The 17,013-nt window shown below is 38.8% G+C and overlaps 1 long non-coding RNA gene across 2 annotated transcripts; it reads left to right on the top strand.

Annotated features, from left to right (window-relative positions):
* The first annotated feature begins 227 nt into the window (after positions 1-227).
* Positions 228-15,289, top strand: LOC103917724. 2 transcript variants are annotated; one of them, XR_663641.1, is made up of 4 exons: positions 228-419; positions 2,413-2,607; positions 3,425-3,496; positions 14,794-15,289. It is a non-coding gene; the product is annotated as an uncharacterized LOC103917724 (long non-coding RNA). The 2 variants fall into 2 exon arrangements; XR_663642.1 differs by having other exon boundaries at positions 228-429.
* The last annotated feature ends 1,724 nt before the right edge of the window (positions 15,290-17,013 follow it).

Genomic DNA, 17,013 nt, shown 5'->3' with positions numbered 1-17,013 from the left:
AAGGCTTTTCCAAAATAAATATTTTGAGTAGGCCCTGTGGTGGAGTGCATCAGTCTGATTAATTTATGCAAGAATGAGGCAGTCTTTTTAATTGATAGTGGTTAGCGAACTTTCTAAATCTGTAAAACCTCAGCAGGCTTAAGCTTCCAATAAATACCAGTGTCTATTTTTACACCACAGCTGCCATTTAACAGCCTGAAGCTGCTGATGCTGCAAACACCAAAAAAGGGCTTTTATTTCACTAACAGAGCAGCAGTAGTGTCTCCCCACATCAGTTTTTATGTGACCTGCTCCAACCAGACAGCAAAACCTGAGAATTTTTGTCAGAGCATTATATAGAGATCAACAATTTACCTATTGCTACAATCCTGACCCAAACTTATCTTAAGATGGATGATTTAACCAGACAAGAAGTGAGGGTGAGTAGAAGTAAGTTTAACTTTATCCTTTTGTTGTCTACTGTCTGATTACGATTGCTGCTTGTTTAGTTTTCAAATTTCATTAAACACTGCCTGTGTAAGGTGCAGCAACTTTACCAGTTTCCTAGCACAAACTCTGGAAATTTGAAAATTAAATACATACAAATTATGTGACAGCACTGTGGTCTCAGCTGGAGCTCCTCTTTGCTAGGCTCTCTGTAAAGGCACTGGAATGCACAGGGGGGAACTGGTATGACACTGGTGTAAAAGGCAGGAGAATTAGAGCTTTTTGGTTAAAGTACTTTCATATTCTGACCATAGCCTTGTCTCCTCATATCTGTTCCACATTGCCTCTTTTGCTGAGCAAACTTGGGTCGTCATCAACCACATGAGCAGGGCTCTCTTCAGACCTGGATCAGGCTGCTCAGAGCCTTCTCCAGCTGTTTTGAATGGGACTGAGCTTCCAGTCTCCCTGGGCAAATTGTTCCACTGTGTAACCACTCTTAACACGGAGAAATTTTAGCTTAATCCAGGTGGAATTTCCCTTGCTGCAACTTGTGTCCGTTGCTTGTCCTATGACTGTACAGCTGGTTTTGGCAAGGGATCCAGCTGGGATAAAAATAATCCCAATAAAAGCTAGAGTAGTAGCTTCCAAAGGAAGAAATCTGATAAAATTAAAGTGTGATAGACACGTCAAACTGGGTGATCTGACCTAATAAGTTATTAGCAAGGAACCATTACTCCTCATGCATTTTTTTATTGGTAAGGCATTGCCTTTTTGTCAAGATTAGTGGATTATAAAATATTTGTGCTACACAATAAATATAAAGGATCCTACTTATTAATAAGTCTTTGGAAAGATATGCTAAAACTGAATTGCACTAAGAAGAAAAGTGCCAACAGAAAATTAGGCTTAATTAATGGGCACACATAAATAACCAGAAACAGAGGGAAAAGGACATCGTCTCCATTGATCATTTTGAGGATTAATTGCTGATACGCTCCAAGGACATGACATACTAACTATTACTGTTTTTATAAGGACCATTTCACAGAAGATGAAATCCGTGTAACTATGAAAGTGTATTGCAATTTATTGCCAGAAGATTGTTACACTGTTCACATACCTCTAATTAGTTATTGTAATTTTGAAGACTAGAAGGTAGAGCTTAAAATGTAATATACAACAAAGGCTTGTTAAAGTCTGCCAGTAAGATAGATATATACATATTTTTTTACTGATATTCAACTACTCCGTCTTCTCTGCATGTTTACAGTGCAATGGCCCAGGACAAGCCACACTGAAAGTCAGGAGGTGGGCAACATCACTACTACTGTTTTCCAGGGGTTAGGGCCTTGGAGATGCAGGAAATTATTCTTCACATCTCATTCACATAATGGACAAAATGAGTAGAGTTACACAGTGAACAAGCACTCTGGTCTTCTCCATTTGCCAACGTATTTAAGGTTTTCTTGGGTCTCACAGCGCTGCTTCCAGGGTGTGTAGCTATGTTCTGGTTTTCACAGACTTATAGAAACTTTCAAAGGCTTTCACTATTGATCAGGAATGTAAATATGAAGCTTTATTGCTGAGTCTTTTAAACAATATATTAGAGAGGGTAAATAGAAAGATGATTTTGTTCACAAAGTAAAGTCCTCTTTTCTGGGCAGAAGAAGAGAAAGAAAATCCATTCATTAGAAATATCCTTGTAAGAATGATATCTTACAGTGGTCTTTTTAAACCGAGTGCGAGGTACATCAGGGCTTCTGTATTTGGGTAGTTGTGGTTCTTTGATCTTACAGCTATATTTAGCGGATTGAAAAGAGAGCAAAATAAAATTTGAGAGATGATGCTGATACACAGTAGCAATTACTAAAAAAAGCACAATTCTTCTAAACAAAAAGAAGTCTGGAGTCTACTCTCATGACCTTAGGGAGCAGATTATTGTAATGCAGATTTTCTGCAGAATCTCAAGATTTCTCTCTTCTGCAGGCTCCACTGTAATTAGACAAAACCAAAGGGGAGCTTTAAAGCTTGAGAGGAAAGCCGTCACCTGAAGGCTGCATGCCTACAAGAGAATAAATAATGGCCTACATAGGAAGAAAATGTTTCATCATCATGTTGGTTCTATTAGTGGGTGAAAGATTCTTCTAAAGTTCAAAGCCATATTCTCCAGTGCTGTATTTGGTGAGCTGCAGAATCTTTATGTGTTATCACTGGATAAGCTGAACTCAAAACCTGTTTGCTAATCAATTGCTCAAAATTAGTTGGGGTTGTTGCAGTTGCTTTTCAGGTTTCTCGTGGCAGCAGGGCAGCTGCATGGAGCTGGTCGGTGCCACACACCCCTCACAAGGCAGTTAGCAAAGAAGAGTCTGAAAAACCCGTTCACATCCCTAAAAGAGATTACTCTTGAGTTAATGACAACTTCACTTTCACCCACAAAGTTGAACTTATAATCATCTATAAATGTCGTTCAGTGTGCCCAAAATGTATTATTTCTTTCTCTTTTCAGTTTGTGAGAAGATAGCAAACTTATGCCCCATACAAGTCATCTGAAGTACCTCTAAGTCCATCTAGGAAAAAAACTTTGTAGATACTACTTCAGCTCTGCCTTATTCCTATAGCTTGCAATACTCATAACATAAAACCATATAAAAGAATACCACGTCCGAGTTATTGCTATGTCTTTTGCCCTCTAGTGGCTAGGATAAGAAAAAAACATGAAGCTGTGAGATGCTTCATGAGCTGATGCTTGTATCTGAAGCATTACTGTCCCCAGAACAGCTACTTAAAAAAAACTATATTGCCGAATTCTGATTTGCACATGAATGTTAATATAATCAGAAGGGGAAGCTATTAATTGAAAAAAACAAGTGCAGAAGTAGTAAGCAATAGGGACAATGGTTCCGTTTAACTTTGTTTAGTACAAAACATATGACATGACAACAAAATTCAAATTCTATTTGTGTACATGACCCAGTCAAGGGTAGTTTGTCTCTCACAGGTTAACTCCTTTAGTCTGTTCCACATGGATCAGGACTTTGGATTTTGGCATGGTAGAAGAGTTTCCAAAAATGTGAGTAGTTCCGAGTTTAAATCTTGAGTTGTCCCTGGTTTTATTATGGATTGACTGCTGATGCTTTTTCAGATCCATTTTGGTTTAAACTTGTATGCTTCAAACAGAGATGAGCAGTTTAATTTCAAAAATGCCTACAAGAACTTGCAATTGCAGAGAAAACACATTTTAAAAGAAACACAAGATACCCAGCCTGATAATACTTAACAGACTGCATCACTTCTCTATTTTGTAAAAGGCACCGCCCCTTACAACTCTTGCTTCGTACTGCTCAGTTTTGGTATACAGCTGCCCACTTTCTAAATAGTGTTCTCTCCTCTCCCTACTCATTATTGAATAATTGCCAACATTAAGAAACTGGGTTGTTTATCACGCAGGCTTTATAAACCCACCTCATTATCCTCCCATATTGTTCTACAGTTCCCAAGTCCTAAATTGCATTAGTATCCACTGATCATAAATCCTAGTGTCTGTCACAAGCAGCTCCATTAAAGAGGAGGCACAACAAGATTCAGAAAGACTTAGAAGAGAAAAACAGAGAGAAAACCTCATGTTGTTGCTAACAATTAGAAAAATATTACCTGATTTATATCTGGTGGCACCAAGCACATTCCTAGCAGGAAAGTGGAATATCATGAAACTTCAAGTTCCACTAGTGAACAACGTTGACGACAATTTTAAACATGAGAAGTGCCCACTGTACATAAATCCTAGCTACTTCCCAAACCACAGGTTCTTTGCATGGGTTAAACCTGAGCTGCTACTCCATGCTACAGTTTGTACTACTGCTGTTTTTGCTACTCTGACTCCTTACTTTTCACAAATGTCAATTTGGTTACTTACAGAAGTGTATGACCTACATAACGGTGTTGGTTTTTAGGGGTTTTTTTGCCTTTTTGGTCATGTTTATTAATATGGACCCTTATCTGTGCTTTGTGTGACAGTTTTGTAGAACATTAATTGGGATTAATGATCTAATATTAAAACACCTACCTATTTTGTACACGTGAAGTAAATTTTCCTGTTATTTGTGCTTTCAGATACATGCCAGTTTTGCTGCTTCTTATCCTTACAAGCTTAAAGTACCTGCCAATCATTCCACATTTTTTGTACATCTTACTCCTGCCAAGGGCTCTTGTCCTCGTAACACCATCCTCAGCAGCATTCAGAACAAAGGCAGCCCCAGAGCTTGAAGTGCTGTCTTCCAGAAGAAAAGGTATAAGGAAGGGGGATTGCTCTAGAATATGTTGTCCTCCTAAACCACATGATGCATTCAAAGAATTAAATTTTCAACAAGTCATGTGCTGACAGCCTCTCTGCAAGTGCTACTCCCCCAGCTTAAGTTTCTTGTGGTTCCACAAACATTTATAGCACAGGGCTTTGTTATGGAAAGATGCTTCATGGAAGCATTTCTGTTTGTCTCTGTCTGCCAATGTTTGTTCTCACTGAACAAGGTCAGAGTTAACATTGGGACAACAATATCTGGAAAAAGTACACTAACAAGACAAGCATGGACTTGGTGTCATTATGTTCCTTGATCCCTTTCCTATTATCTCAAATGGTCCTTCTTTATGGGTTACTATGGGTTACTATGCCAAGTGACAATTACATCCTGAATTGCTGTCTTCTGAAGTGAAAATGGAGCAGGCTTTATGCTTTACGCCATCTAAGAAACACCATATGCAGTCCATTTTGTGAAATGTCTTCTGCTTACGCAAGGTCAGGTACAAGAGGTGCTGTTTGATCAAAGTGGTCCTGCTGTGTAAGATACCTCCCCGTGCATGGATAGAAGACAGGACTGCAATTTTACCAATTATTAAGCATTAATAGAAAGTCCACTTGATTAGAAGTGAGACTCCTTCATTATACATGACCATTACAGTTTATAGGGGTTTTTTTAGTTCCTTCCTTCAACTTGATTTCTCTGATGATATAATGCAAATGAGTACTCTGACTGCTCCATGACAGTTACCTTCTTCCCCAGTCATCTTCCTGGCCTGACCTTGACCTATAGGTAGACTTTGGCATTTAATGATAATGATGTGGTTTGTGGTAGCAGTAACTGCAAAACAGGACCTTCCCAGTGGCCTCTGACCAGAGTTTTACTTGTCCGCTAACAGTTAGAACGGTAATGGCAATAGATATGGGTGAAAAAATCTGAGATTTCGCATTTCTGTTAGCTTGAAATAAGAAGAAAAATCTATGCTACAAGTATCTGTGATCTTGCAAAGTTTCTTTGGTTCTGCAAAACATGCCTTTGTGAAATTATAGTAAAAATGTATTCAAATATTTTTGTCCACATATCTAGCATCCATTAATGTCTGAGTTGTGTAAATATGGAAAACATTGTTTGTAGGAAAAAAAAATCATAAGTTCATATTTTTATTTTCCCCAACATCATTTTACTAAAAGAAACTCTTTATGCAAACCGAGGAGTAAAATTTTGCCATAGGTATGCTCATCCACTGAAGTAGGCAGAGTGATAAAAGGAAAAATCCAGGGCAGACTTTGACCTGTCTGTACAACAGCTTTTCTTCTGGCAAGCCGATAAAGTGAAGTATGTAGTCAGTTATGGTCAAAGCATACCCTTCACTCTGCGTGATGTCTCACACAGTTTTCCAGGTAAGAAAAGTCATAAGGCTCTGGTACACTTGATCATTTTGACCATGCAAGCTTTGATTGTTGGTATGCTGGTGCAACTTGATACTTTTGGTAAGCTTTTGGTACATGAATGTAGTAACCTCACTTTCCACATTAAAGTTTATGATCTGTTCATCATTTCCCAATCAAAAATTTGTCATCACTAAATAGCTAGCATGCAGGTGATTCCAGTCTTAGGCCTTAGTTGGTCAAATGAGATCCACCACTGTTTTAATACACTGAAATAATTGATGACAATACTGGCATGATAAAACATGAGGCTGCGTGGAAGGATTGGTGAACACCATCTGCCTGTTCTCAGCCAGTACAGTACTACTGCATGGGTACCCTGGAGGCTTGAAGTCAGCAAAAAAAAAATCTAACTTGGAAACGAATCTTAGAAATCAGAAGCTTGCTTTATTTAAGACAAGGCTTTACTTACCCATCAGAACGTCGTGCTTTCCACCCAAACATTTGCATGAAATGTAAAGTACATTCTGGATCCCCACCGCATAGATACCATTTTGATTTATTATCTTTTACGGTTACAAGTCACTACCTGCTGGATCTCCCCTTTGTTAAATGAGTTCATCTGTATGGTTCCTACACGTGAATTATATCTAAGAACAGATATTACCCCTCTAAAGGGATATTCTAAAACAAGAAAACATGTGCCTTCATGCTTATCCAAACCCAGAGTATTTACCTGGAGGAGTTACACCAGCACCTGTATTCCAGCGCATACTCTTTGGCTACAAGAGTATGTTGGTCACCTTCCCATTTAGGAAGTCCACTTGTGATGGACTCGTACCTACCATGCACCCTTTAATTTGAGAAATACCTCTGTTGACTTCAGAGGGAGTTGTCCGCTGAATAAAAGCATGAAGATCAGACCAGTAAAGGCTAGGAAATATGAAACGCAACACTGAGGCTCCTATGAGGTCCCAGCATAACACAATATCTAGCATTAATTAGTACTGCCTGTGTAGTAGACCAAATAAAAAATCAAAACAAAGGCAGCAGAGGCAATTTAAATCAATTCTCAGGTAATATTTATCCTTTTGGAACAGAAATGTATGTCAGCCAATATATGTTATTCAACCCAATATGAAAAGTTTTGTTTGGTTTTGGCTTATTCCCTTCACTCATTTTAGCAACAAAGATATACAATGTAATTTTTTAAAGTTACATGTAGAAGTCAAACAAAATATTTGGACATTATTTTCTACTTCAGCTGAAAGTATTTCCAGTTTGGTAAACACTTTTCAACAGTTTTCCATTTCCTCAAAATCTTTATTTCCCTCGGTAAATAAACTGGTTATCCACACATTTCTGCCCAACTCCAAGTTGGGCAGAAACCCAACCCAAGTAATCAACCCAAGTAATAAATATGCAGGTAATTTTGTTCTTAGAACACTAATGAATTCAAATAAGAAACATGATCAGAAAATAAAAGTCTTATTTGATATAAAAAACAGTGCAGTGTTTCACTTAAAGGATTTTACAGTCAGAATGCTCTGCTTCCTTGCCAAGAAAATGTACCTTGACTCTCTAAATATGCTGTCATATCTCAGCAGGCTAAAACCAGTGAAACAAATCACACAACCACATACATGATCTTTGAGATGTGTTCCTCAGTGCTGCTGTGTTGCTTATTTTCAGTAAATTGGCTGTTGAGCAATTGCACTACAGGCACGACATTTCGTAATATTGCTCCTTGATTCTGCTAAACAGCAACAAGTAGAAGCCAAGAAAATTACCTGGCTGGTTCAGAACTGGTGGCTGAGGTGACGTAGTTGAAAGACTGGTGCTAGAAACTGTTTCATTCTGATAACAAACTTTGTTCTAAAATGTAAACAGCAGGCAGATGGAAACCAAGTCTTGTTTTACCTGCCAGGGAGCGTTAAGAGCATTACAGAAATATCTAAGAACCTGGCAGCTATGGGAAAAAGCAAAGAAACAAGGGACAACACTAAGACCGTGGCTGCTGTGTGATTAATTACTCATAGAGGCTGAAAAGACACAAGTGGATGAAGACTACAACAGATGAAGAAGCTAAAATACTTTTTTATTGTAGATTTTATTCCTCACTCTAATTATAATGAATAAGGGAGTGGTTAATGCTGCAAAGCAATGACTGACTTTGGGTGTTGACAAAATATCAGCATGTGAATCCCTAGATCTGTCAGTGAAGGACATGGTTAGATACAAGCTATTGAATTGATTGAAATAATAAAAATATAATAAAACTAAAAAACATGATTCGAAAATAAATCTGTGATAATACACAGATTTCTTACAATGTGCTTTTGAATAGGCCTTCTCATGGCTCATCTCTACTCCATAGCAGGTTCATTGGATTAGTTGGGGAGACTTTCACATACACTGCAGGATCTATGTTTCACTGCATGAATTTCATAGGATATTGGCAAGTAACAATTAAGGAACTAGTACTATATTTGGGGTAAGAAGACTCATTTTTATAGAGTTTATTTAAGGCCAGACTTTATAGAACATTTCTTAAAAGCCTATGCCCCAGAAGATGAATCAACAAAATTCTAATTTCTTTAGCTAAAAGCTTTGTGATTCTTTAAATTAATTTTATCTCTCATCCTCAAATTACACAGATTTCTTCCCATTCTTTCCCCTTCCTTCCAGGATTAATTCCTGTTGCTCACCCACCTGGCCTTTTGTCTTTTCAAGACTCTTGCAGGACATTTTCCTGGATGCTAATGAGCATGTCTGTTCCCTTTTATTCTTAGATCAGTAGAGTGATCTTTGAATAAAAGCCACCTTCACGTTGTGCAATTCTATGACAGTTTATACTCTCTCAATACTGGCTGTTACTTTTTCCTGAAATTCATGAATCACGGTTGATGTTTTTGTCTTGTTTCATTTATTTATAGGCTCTAAGCTGTCTAATCTGTTCAGAATAAGTCTCACCCTAAAATAAACCTGGATATTGCCTACGTACCTGTTGCAGACAGTTATGAACTATGAAGATGTATGTTAGGACATTTAATGAAACTCTACACAGTGATCTGAAAATCACATCCTAGCAAATCCCTGTAAAATCTTGTGGTTTTTATTGGAAACTCAACAACGTCAACAGTTCGCTGAAATCTTAAAAAGAGTCACTACAGTTAGATCGTTATATGGCTACTCATTGCCTTAAAAAAAATCTCCCTACTGTGTCTTTCCATTAGTAACACTCAAAAAGCCTGTAACCTATTTTAAACTGTAGCTGTCTTTCTTCCGTCTTGACTTTCCTTGCTTTTCCACCTAAGCTGTAAACTCTTGGGACACGCTGTTTACACAGTGCCCCAGCATAGGGTCCCAGCCCTCAGTACCAGAAATAACAGCGTTCCAGAAATAACAAAAAAAAGTTTAAAATATCGTTCTTCCTCTGGCTCCATGGTACACTTCATTTCTCAAGTTATAGTACATACCACAATTATTACTTTGGTGCTCTTTAGAACCGTCAGCATTTAAAACCATTTTTGAGCGCAAGAAGCATGCATAATTTCAATGACTTGTGACAAGAGAGTCAGGAACTGTTGGAGGTCCTGGGAAAACCAAAATGAATATTCATCCTTCCTCCCCACTGGCTTCCCTCAGGCATCACTTTCTTCCCCATCCCACGCCGTACCACTTCCAGTTGCCAGAGGTGCCTCCAGCCACCCGCGTTAACTGGGCTTGCTGGATTGCAGCAGGAAAGCTGCTTGCTCTCCCGGCTACTGTGCCTGCAGCAGGCCCTTCAGATTGCTGTCGCTAGCTGACTATGAATATTTATCCATTTCCAGTGGCAGGGATTCATATCCTATAGGAATATGGCTGTATCCATACAGCACATTCTGGGAAATTTGAATAAACCAAAAGCCTGTATTTCCTCAGTAAGAAAAAACAGAAGTGAAAGTGGCCACGTAACACAGAAATAATCATCTTGAGAATTTATGCGTCTGTGCACAGAAACTGCCACATAACCAGTGCATAGAGATAATTAAAAATATTACTCACAGTCAGTCGGATGTCTATGCACTCCAGATTTTTATAAGTCACCTACAAGGGGATAGCTTCCCAGGAGCCCTGCTTCTGCAACATTTGCTGTAACAGAAATTTCCTCTGCATCCCTTAAAGGCCTAATGTGTGCGTAAGAAAATAATATATTTCATACGTGCAGAGCTCTGACCTACCTTGAGGCTGTTTTCCAGGCGCAGGTCATTTGCGACTACACGAATTTGCACTGGCGATCTTTTAGCGCTGTACGTGGTCATACGTCTTTTTTAAGAGAATATGATCAGTTCGCTAAGTGAGAATGAGAAGAAATTTTGTGGGAGGAGGACATCTAGTGACCTGATGTGTATTTACAGGCGGCCAAGAAGGCCAATGGCATCCTGGCCTGTATCAGAAATAGTGTGGCCAGCAGGAGCAGGGAAGCGATCGTGCCCCTGTACTCGGCACTGGTGAGGCTGCACCTCGAATACTGTGTTCAGTTTTGGGCCCCTCACTACAAGAAGGACGTTGAGATGTTGGAACATGTCCAGAGAAGGGCAACAAGGCTGGTGAGGGGTCTGGAGAACAAGTCTGATGAGGAGCGGCTGAGGGAGCTGGGGTTGTTTAGCCTGGAGAAAAGGAGGCTGAGGGGAGACCTCATTGCTCTCTACAACTACCTGAAAGGAGGTTGTAGCGAGGTGGGTGTCGGTCTCTTCTCCCAAGTAACAAGCGATAGGACGAGAGGAAATGGCCTCAAGTTGCACCAGGGGAGGTTTAGATTAGATGTGAGGAAAAATTTCTTTCCTGAAAGAGTGGTTAAACATTGGACCAGGCTGCCCAGGGAAGTGGTTGAGTCACCATCCCTGGAGGTATTTAAAAGCCGTGTAGATGAGGGGCTTAGGGACATGGTTTAGTGGGCATGGTGGTGTTGGGTTGATGGTTGGACTCGATGATCTTGGAGGTCTCTTCCAACCTTAATGATTCTATGATTCTATGATTCTACACGCCTAGCTGTTTCCTCGTCCAGCTGAGCCAGCCGGCTAGCCAGTTACAGGATTTTTTGAAGAGTAGCGAAGAGGGGGGCAGGGACGCAGTTTACTTTGCTGTAAAGTGGTAGTCTTGGGGTTTTGGTATGACAACATCCAAAACAACACCAGCAATTTAAACACAATTCTCAAATCAAGCTTTCCGAAATTAAATGTTGCAAAGATTTAGTGATTATTGCCACCCTTTTCAGCTACAGCTATGCCGTCTCCCAATTTGTATTTTACTGACGTTAATGACCATTTACACAATTCTTGCAAAGTAGCCATTAAAATCCTGATACGCTTAATTTCAAAAGCTTCCCATTGAACTACACAACTGCTCAGCATAGCAACATTGCTGAAATACAGTGATAGTTCTTTTAAAATTCTTTAAAAATGCTTCTTTTTAAAAAATTCCTAAGAAAGTATGATTTATTACATCTCAGACTGATGAAAACTAGAGCAGTTATTCAGCATTGTAACTCCCCTGAACTAGGTTTTATCAGAGAAACAGTGGAAATTTGTAACTATAAAAACCTCAGATAAATGCAGTAACGATCCATGACACACAATAGTCATTGTTCTTGACCTGCATATCACTTGGAGACAAAAATGCCAGATTTCACTAACATAAAATAAATATCAGTAACAAACTTGAAAACATTAACATCTCCATTTATACCATTTTCAGAGATATTAAAAAATCACATTCATATTCTTTAAAATAAGACAAAGTTATATAACTAGATGTTAAAATATTAAAATAATTAAGGAAAACAGTCAACTTGTTAACCACTGACAACAAAAAATATATTATAAAAACGTTGGTTTAAAAAGGACCTATGTATTTCCATAGCCATAGAGGAAGTCTAAAAAAACATGCATTTGCTTGTATATACGTGTCTGTTGTTTTGTAATGCAGGGACTAAAACTAACTGCCCTAGTAAATCTGTAGGTGCACTCTGAACATACTTTTTTCCTACTGTACTAGCAGTATGATTAACATGTCCCATAAAATCTCATTCCATGATTGATCCAGAAGGATTATCTCAGAAGGACATCGTCAAAAATGCACTTGCATTGCGGAGGAAATAGGAGTTATCAGTGAGGTTGCTCCCTTCAACGAGATGCGTGAAAAAGAAAACACCCGCAGCGGACGCAGCTTCTGATTTAGGCTTTTGTATGTGTGTGCATGGGAGAATATCTCCGTAGTTCGTATTATTGGCCTCTGATAGGTTGGCTTTCTCCTGCCCAACTTCAGCTTGGAAAAAAAACCTGCTAATAACATGCAGCTTTCTGTGGCTGTGTTTGCACTGAACTGGTAACTGGCTGGGTTGAAGCTCTGTGTGTACGTTACAAGCAAACACCAATATAAGCGATTTTCAAAGTCACAGGGCACATCCAGAGGGGTTAAAAAATCTGTTCAAACCGTATTAAGAAATCACATCCCTGATTCTGGACTGAAACCTACCCATTCATACTAGAGCAAAACCCAAACTCAGAATGGACTTCTAAAAGAATAGCTTATATTGGTAAATCTGATATAGTATGGAAATTCTAAATCCGCTTTGACTTTGAGAGGGATCAGTCCTGCCCTACATAATCTTAGACTTGTTTCACCGTATGATCCTTTTAGGTGGCATCCTCTCAGCTTCCCCACAAATACAAATATTCCTCGGAAGATCTGATTTTTCTGGGAAGGTAACAGCAGATGATAGCAGATAATAGCGCAAAGCACTACTCAAGGCAGTTCTTTTTATCTCACTGTCTTCCCCATTACTGAAGTAATCGTAATTAGTGTAACCTCCTCTGTAAAACCACTGCTGTCTCCACTGAAACGTGTTCCTGAGGAGTGGAAGGAGCGGCAGAGATCCTCTCCTGCGCTCCCCTGCAAGAGCTTTGAGGCTCTGAAGGTGCTGACCCAGAGCCAGGAGCAGAGGATTTGGGGGAAGGCAAGTCCCAGCAGGGCTGAGCTGGTGAGGCTGCACAGGAAAGGACACAGCAGAGCACAAAACTGATGCTCTTATGACACTATGGCAGTATTAATGACTAAACTTGTGAATCAGTTTGCATTGCCTACATTTACCATGATGATAAAACAAATTAGTTTTTCAATGAGAACGTATGGAAATGGCAAACTTTGGAGGGCTTGGGTAGTAAAGTTTAATTTTCTTTCATTTTAGCCAACATAGCCCACTGAAGTTGGCAGCAGCAAGAATACTGAATAACTTTTTAAGGAAAAAAAATGCTGGGTGCCTTTCAGCCTTATTACCATAACTTATTCTTAAACTCCATTGATTATTGAACTAAAAGTTCAATTTCCCCTGCACATAGACAATTTCTTTCAAGGAGAGGGCAAGTTTCTTTGTCACGCAGATAATTTTCATTCCAAAGTTTGCTAAACAAAATTGGCATTGATATTGCTGTGATTATTCCCGTCAAGCTTCTGATTTTTAATATTTTCAACCTGACAGATTTATTTCTTCTCAAATAAAGAAAAATCCTTCTCAGAATAAAAATATATAGCTTCCTTCTATTTCCTGATTCTGAAAATTACCAGGTGCCAAGCTGTGAACATAAGGAAATTGAAGACCCTTGAGGGTGACCTTAAGAACCACAAAGGTGGCGAATTGTGATATAGTGGTTTAGGCAATTTCATTGCAGCTGCTTGGCACTAGAAAAATGAGAAATGGGTTTTCTGTTACTAAATATAATGGATTCCCTTTCTGTTCTGCCACAAATTGTCAAACTTCATTAATGAGAAGACAGATGTGGTGCATGCACATATAAAGGGTAATATGAATATACATATTTAAAATGGAGAAATGTTGCATATTGCCACAGGAGGATTTTTTTCTCTGCATCAGATATTGCATAACTCTTCTAAATAAGATATTTCAAATTTAGCAGATACAGCGATGCAACACAACTTCTATATCTTCAGAGCAATTTGCTATTATTTGCAAAAAATGGCTACATTTTCAAGTGCATAGATACAGCTCAGTGGCTCAATTTCAGGATAACATTTAAGCCACATTTACTTTAAATCTGTGGGTATGCAATAGAGCAAGGCAACCACTTTTAGTTAGAATTAGGTTTAAATATCTTGCTGAATCAGAGCATAAAACACTTCATCATTTAATAGTAACATGACTTACACTTTTAATGTTCTTTGCAATTGTCTTAAATTCAGTGTGGCTCAGTTTGATCTTGAGGACAGCAAAGGCTGTCATTTATTGTTGTATGCAATATATGAATAAATGTACTGTCAGTAAGACATGGTCAGACTTCTCTTGAAGATCACTGTAAAATACTGATAATTACCATTTCAGTTGGAGTTATGACAATAATAAAACTGGAGGAACCCACCTCGGGCAAATTTAAATTTATCCCAATTATAAATCAAATTATACCTAAACTTTCCAGAATGTATAAGTAGTATTTAGACATTTAGTAAAGGTAAGACTTCTGCAACTACAGAAATGAAGTATATGTCATGCACTTTTATGGTCCTTGTTGGCAAGTGAAACACAATGGATTTCTTCTGTACAAAACTGAAGGAATGCTAGTAATCATCTCTCTCCTCTCCTCTCCTCTCCTCTCCTCTCCTCTCCTCTCCTCTTTCTCTTTTCTCTGCAGTTGCCTCAGAAGTGTCAAAAGGTACATCAGACCTGATCGCTGAATATGCTCCAGCTCCACGGTCTCCCTCAGGCCTCCCAAGGTCCATCCGTCCTCAGCCTACACATCCAGCCTTCCCTCCAGTGGAAACCAAGGCAGCAGAGAGATGGCAGGGGGTAGTTCACATGCACACAGGTTTTAGCCATGTGCAAAGTCAGCACAACAGCATTCTGGTTTAAACAGAGTCAAAGAGTTTTTGCAAATGACTTATCCCTCTGAAAATTCGCTCGAGTACTTCTTCCTCTGTTTATGCTTAGAGCATTGCTCTGTCCCACTTATGTAGAACATGCTTGTTTCTGTTGCTTACTTAGCAGGCCGGAATTTGAGAGACAGACTAGAGAATTTGGCAAAATCTGAAGTTCTGGAAATTAAAACAGAAATGGAAATTTTTGCATATAATAATAGATAGGAAATCTAAATTTCAGTTCGGCAATAAAAGGTAATTCCTGGAGTTTGCAGGAGCCCATTGCTGTTCATGCCCATATTTGACCTTATAATGATGCTCTTTTAAGCAGAGCTTAAGGCTTAGTTATCTAAATACGCTCCTGCGATGGGCCTGGGAGCAGCCAGGGAAAGGTATTATTTGGGCTCCTCCAGCCGCCATTGTCTCTCCATGCTCTTTTGTGGGTGTGCACAGGAGCTTTTACCACATTATCTAAAAGGCAATACATTTATATTTTGATTATATTTAGAATTGCTTATGAATATGATGTCTCATTAATGGTTTTTTTCAGAAGTATCAAAATAGATGTTGTCAAAATTTCCCTCACTTAAAAAAAAAGTCTACCTTAAAGCCAAATAAAAGTTTATTCTGAATTTGTTAAAAATAAAAATTAACTTCAGTTAAAGTATTCCACATTTCCTAAATGGACTATTTTGCTTATTTAAAAATACCTTGTTCAAAACAAATACCTTGGTTGGAAACTTAGCAGATATGCAAGTCTGAAAAAACCCCCCATAATATCCATTCCCCATCCCCTTCCATTTTCCTTGATTTTTTTTTTCTTTCAAGCAAGTAAACCGAGTGTAGGAGTTGTTTGCAGAACATTGCCTTCAATATTTGGCGGAAGAAGACCTTGCAGCGTTCCCTGAGCATGACCCATCTTGGCAGCACAATAACCTCTAGCGACAACGAGGATCTCTGTTGGGAAACATCCTGTAAGAGCAGCTCAGGCTCCATCAGCCGGACCATCCCTGTTGAATACGACTGCTTTGGTAGGGTAGCAGACAACCAAAGGGTGGCACGCCCAAGGATTTGCTGCTTCTGAGCTACTCCTAGCTATTCAGTAAATTTTAATTAATTGGCTTGCCAGTTCCAGTATCCTTTTCCAGTTATACAAAACTGAATAAAAGGAAGACCACACACATTTCTCTACTACTGCACTAAATGTGCATCTCAGCATTTTTAGAACATAGAAGGCTTTCTAGGAGCAGGCATATTTTTATGCATACTTGTGTTATGCTCTATACTCCTACGAACAGCTCAAAGGTCGTATCTAAATGATCTTATAGACTGTACGTCTTCCACTTGGAAAGAGAAGCACAGCGAGAAATAACTTTGCTTTGCAGAGACAAGAGAAGGTGTTGGGACAGCCTGGAGCAATAAACCCCCCTCCTCCCTGTAAACAGCAATGGTGCCAACCTAGTAGTAGCTGTTCAAAATGTTAATACTAGAACGTAGAGAACAGTTTTGCATAAGATTCAAAGGTAACAAGTCAATAAATAATTTACACTGCCACACTTATTTAAGTCATATTTCATGTTTCCTAGGGACACAACAGAACTTGGATAACACTTACGGACAGATGGCAGATTGTCTCCCTAGTTTTGTGGAACCTATGCTCTGCAAAATACTGTTCACTACCAGGAAAATCAGTGTTTAGCATAAACATTGATGGAAACTTTTTTTTCTCTTTTTGCCAAGGTTCTCATGTTAAACCATCCCAATTCAACATAGTTAAGAATGGAGCAAGTAGTATAAGTGCAGTATTATAAATATTAAATGAGATTTCTACTCAATCATGTGCCAAAAAGACAAGCATGGAACATGGATTTTGTTTTCTCTGGATTGTCACAGCAATAAACATTTAAAGTCTTCTCATCAAGTATGATGTAACCCTGGGATATCACAAAAATTAGTTTCATATTATAGAAACTACATCACGTAACTAATCAACTACC

This window comes from Pygoscelis adeliae, unplaced genomic scaffold (assembly GCF_000699105.1).
Source record: "Pygoscelis adeliae isolate BGI_AS28 unplaced genomic scaffold, ASM69910v1 Scaffold135, whole genome shotgun sequence".
Classification (NCBI taxonomy): domain Eukaryota; kingdom Metazoa; phylum Chordata; class Aves; order Sphenisciformes; family Spheniscidae; genus Pygoscelis; species Pygoscelis adeliae.
Note: the sequence above shows the minus strand (reverse complement) of the source record. Positions and strands in the feature narration are given on the sequence as shown.